This window comes from Mirounga angustirostris, unplaced genomic scaffold, assembly GCF_029215605.1.
Source record: "Mirounga angustirostris isolate CCGP_5_RB_7025 unplaced genomic scaffold, mMirAng1.0.hap1 SCAF_11, whole genome shotgun sequence".
In the NCBI taxonomy this organism is placed as follows: Eukaryota; Metazoa; Chordata; class Mammalia; order Carnivora; family Phocidae; genus Mirounga; species Mirounga angustirostris.
Window position 1 is genome coordinate 115985660 of NW_026991719.1, and position 4653 is coordinate 115990312.

The following is a 4653-nucleotide window of genomic DNA, read 5'->3' on the forward strand; positions in this document are numbered from 1 at the left end:
GGCTGATTTCTAACATTCCCTCTTTCTACCTAAAGAATCATTACTTAAATATCTATCCTCTTCTCTCCAACCTCCTTCCATAAGGTCCTAAATGAACAGCAACCCATATTTCTTTCCTAACTACAAACAACCTGCTGAGCTTAGTCAGGTTGCTTTGACAACTGCTTCTTTCCATTAAATGCAGCTTTGAGTTTTTCTTCCCTCAGAAAAATCTATTTGCATTTTTTGAAGAAGTTTCTCATTTTATTACTTGCTGATCAGAACTCTTCCAAACTCCCTTGTTCCCTTGATGGGTTTTTTTTTTTTTCTCTTTTTGGTCTCTGATATTTCCCCATCTTTGTGCATTATCATCATTTAAGACTAAAATTCATAAGCTGTTTACTGCTTCCTCCACATCCTTGATGAAAATGAAATAGGACAGGATGTTTCCTTCTTTGAAGGGATTGCTTTCCCCTCCCCACCTTGGGCTGGTAAGTGATTAAAGCTTACTCATTCTTCAAGGCTAAGCTCAAATCGTGATTCCCCTCTGAAGCCTCTTTACCACCAGTGCCAGCAGAGTTAGTTGCTCTTGTTGTCCTATAAATACCTTGAAGCAATTGCTACATTGTATGAGAATTATTCATTTACATATTTATCTCCCCCCAATATACAATATACAACAGCAAGGAGCGTATTTCATCCATCTTTATAATCCCAACCACCCTAACACACTTAACACAATATCATGGTGGCTGCTCAATGCATTGATGAATGACTGAAGGAGTAAACAATCAAATCATTGTATACATACTGGATCATTTCCTTAATCTACTCTGTAATATTTGCTTTAGAAAATGTTAAACTTAGGGACGCCTGGGTGGCTCAGTCGGTTAAATGTCTGCCTTCAGCTCAGGTCATGATCCCAGGGTCCTGGGATCGAGTCCCGCATCGGGCTCCCTGCTCCGTGGGGAGCCTGCTTCTCCCTCTGCCTCTGCCTCTGCCTCTCTCTCTCTCTCTATCTCTCATGAATAAATAAATAAAATCTTTAAAAAAAAAAAAGAAAATGTTAAACTTAAAATCATTTAAAATTTTTATTAAAAATTCAAAATATCAGGAACAAAGTTTAAAAAAAAAAACCATAATCCTGAAAACTTAAAACACCCTGCAATAAGCACAATTTTGGCAACGATCTTTCTGTACATGGCTCTACACTGATTTAAACACTTACCTGTGCATTTACATAAGTAAAGTAACTTTATATATATTTATAATGCTGGGAAAATCTTTAACTCTATAGAATTTTTGCATTTCATTACCCTCTCCTTCACTGGATAACCAGTGTTAAAAGCTTTCTGTGCACCTTTCCATATCTTTCTCCATGTTCATACAATAATGTAACATATATACATAAACATACAAATGTATAGGGGCAGTATTTTATTCTTTACCACATCTTGTTTTTCCTCATTTAGAAACACTTCACAGAAATTTTTCCACATCATCTGGTATAGACGTTTTAAAGTAGATATGTAAAGTGTGATGGGTTTGAATGAAAGACAACTTATTAAACCATTCCTCTATGGAGGACATTCAAGTTGATTCCAGTTTTTTTGGCCACCACAAACAATATTACAATTACTCTGAATGTGTGTGTGTGTGTGTGTTTATAATATATTTTGTTTATATTCATCATTATACATTTGTGCTTTTATTTCCATGGAAAGGGGCCTCAGAAATGGAATTGCTAAGTTAAAGTTTATGTGAATTCTTAATTTTAATAGATGTTGCCAGGTTGAATTCCAAATGCCTTTACTACATCACATATCCCTCAGCAGATGTATGAGATAACATGTTAACTTCCACCACGCTCCAGCAATATGTGGTATTATATTTAATGGTCCTAAAGTGATATTCCTTTGTTATTTTAATTTCATATCTCTGTTAGTGAGGCTGAGTAAATTCACTTGTTCTTTGGCAAGGTGGCTTTCTTCCTCTGTGAATCCTTACACCTTTTAACCACTTTCAATTCAGGTGTTTGTCTTTTTTTTAATTAATGTGTAGGATATTTTTCAATTAGCAATAATTGTGCCTCAGATAAACCTCATTGGCTACGATACTGCCACTGTGCAAAGCTTGTGTAGGATATATATATATTTTTAAAGATTTTATTTATTTGACAGAGAGAGACACAGCGAGAGAGGGAACACAAGCAGGGGGAGTGGGAGGGAGAAGCAGGCTTCCCGCGGAGCAGGGAGCCCGATGCGGGGCTCGATCCCAGGACCCTGGAATCATGACCTGAGCCGAAGGCAGACGCTTAACGACTGAGCCACCCAGGAGCCCCGTGTAGGATATTTTTATATGTTGAATATAAACCCTTTATTTGTAATATCTACTACAAATATATTTTTCTCTATTATTTGTCTTTCGGTTTTCCCTTTGCTTTTGCCATATGATTATATTTTAAGTTTGAAGGGCTCAAATATTTCAAATCTTCCTCTATAGTGTCTAGGTTACCTAGCTTGAATAAAAAGTTTTCTTGACTCTTAGATTATACATAAGTTTTCAAATTATCTATATTAATTGTATTTATTTTTTATTAGTATCAGAGGTAGAGTTTAGTGATTCATCAGTTGCATATAACACCCAGTGCTCATCACAACAAGTGCCCTCCTTAATGCCCATCACCTTATTATCCCGTCCCCCTACCCACCTCCCCTCCAGCAACTCTCAGTTTGTTAATTTTATTTTAACATTTTCATCTTTAACCATGAAGAATTTTATTTATTTTGTGTGAGAGAGGAGCCCAAACTTTTTATCCTTTCTTTTTCTTAAGTTTTTATTCAAATTCCGGTTAATTAACATACAATGTTATATTAGTTTCAGGTGTACAATATAGTGATTCAGCATTTCCATACATCATCTTGTGCTCATCAGGACAAGTGCACTCCTTAATCCCCAGCACCTATTTCACCCATCCTCCCACCCACCTCCCCTCTGGTAACCACAGTGTGTTCTCTATAGAGTCTGTTTCTTGGTTTGCCTCTTTTCTCCCCCTTATGTTCATTTGTTTTGTTTCTTAAATTCCACATATGAATGACATCATGTGTTATTTGTCTTTTTTTGACTGACTTAGTTCACTTAAAGTAATACTTTCTAGCTCCATCCATATCATTGCAGATGGCAAGATTTCATTCTTTTATGGCCGAGTAATATTCCATCATATGTATATGCCACATTTTTTTTTATCCATTCATCAACTGATGGACATGGGCTATTTCCATAATTTGGCTATTGTAGATACTGCTGCTATAAACATCAAGGTGCATGTATCCCTGTGAATTAGAGTTTTTGTGTTCTTAGGGTAAATACCTAGTAGTGCAATTGCTAGATAGATCACTGGGTAGTTTTATTTGTAACTTTTTGAGGAAACGCCATACTGTTTTCCAGAATGGCTGCATCAGTTTGTATTCCCAACAACACTGCAACAGGGTGCCCCTTTCTCTGCATCCTCGCCAACATTTGTTGTTCCTTGTGTTGTTGATTTTAGCCATTCTAACAGGTGTGAGGTGATATCTCATTGTAGTTCTGATTTGCATTTCCCTGATGATCAGGGATATTGAGCATCTTTTCATGTTTCTGTTGACCATCTGGATGTCTTCTTTGGAAAAATGTCTGTTCATGTCTTCTGCCCACTTTTAATTGGATTATTTGTTTTTGGGTGTTCAGTAGTATAAGTTCTTTATAGATTTTGGATACTAACCCTTTTTCAGATATGCCATTTGCAAATATCTTCTTTCATTCTGTAGGTTGCCTTTTAGTTTTATTGATTGTTTCCTTTGCTGTACAGAAGCTTTTTATTTTGAGGTTCCCAATAGTTTATTTTCGCTTTGTTTCCCATGCCTCAGGAAACATATCTAGAAAGAAGTTGCTTTTGAGAAGTTCTCTGTAGATCTTAAATATTAACCCTTTATATGATATGTCATTTGCAAATATCTTCTCCCATTCCGTGGGTTGCCTCTTAGTTTTGTTGACTGTTTCCTTTGCTGTGCAGAAGGTTTTTATCTTGATGAAGTCCCAGAAGTTCATTTTTGCTTTTGTTTCCCTTGCCTTTACAGACATATCTTGAAAGAAGTCACTATGGCCAATGTTGAAGAGGTTACTGCCTATGTTCTCCTCTAGGATTTTGTCTTACATTTAGGTCTTTCAACCATTTTGAGTTTATCTTTGTGTATGGTGTAAGAGAATGGTCCAGCTTCATTCCTCTGCATGTGGCTGTCCAATTTTTCCAGCAACATTTATTGAGGAGACTGTCTTTTTTCCATTGCATATTCTTTCCTGATTTGTCGAAGATTAGTTGACCATAAAAAAAAAAAAGAAAGAAAAAGAAAAAAAAAATTGCTATGGCTGATGTCAAAGAAGTTACTGCCTGTATTCTCTTCTAGGATTTTTGTGGTGTCAGGTCTCACATTTAGGTTTTTAATCCATTTTGAATTTATTTTTGTGTATGGTGTAAGAAAGTGGCCCATTTTCATTTTTTACACGTTGCTGTCCAGTTTTCCCAACACCATTTATTGAAGAGACTCTTTTTCCCATTGATGTTCTTTCCTGTTTTGTCAGAGATAAATTGACCATATAATTGTGTGTTCATTTCTGGATTTTGATTGATCTATGTGT

General features: G+C 36.0%; 1 pseudogene; it reads right to left on the reverse strand.

Annotated features, from left to right (window-relative positions):
* Positions 1-2030: 2030 nt before the first annotated feature.
* LOC123851271 (U4 spliceosomal RNA) lies at positions 2031-2113 on the reverse strand (annotated as a pseudogene).
* Positions 2114-4653: the final 2540 nt, after the last annotated feature.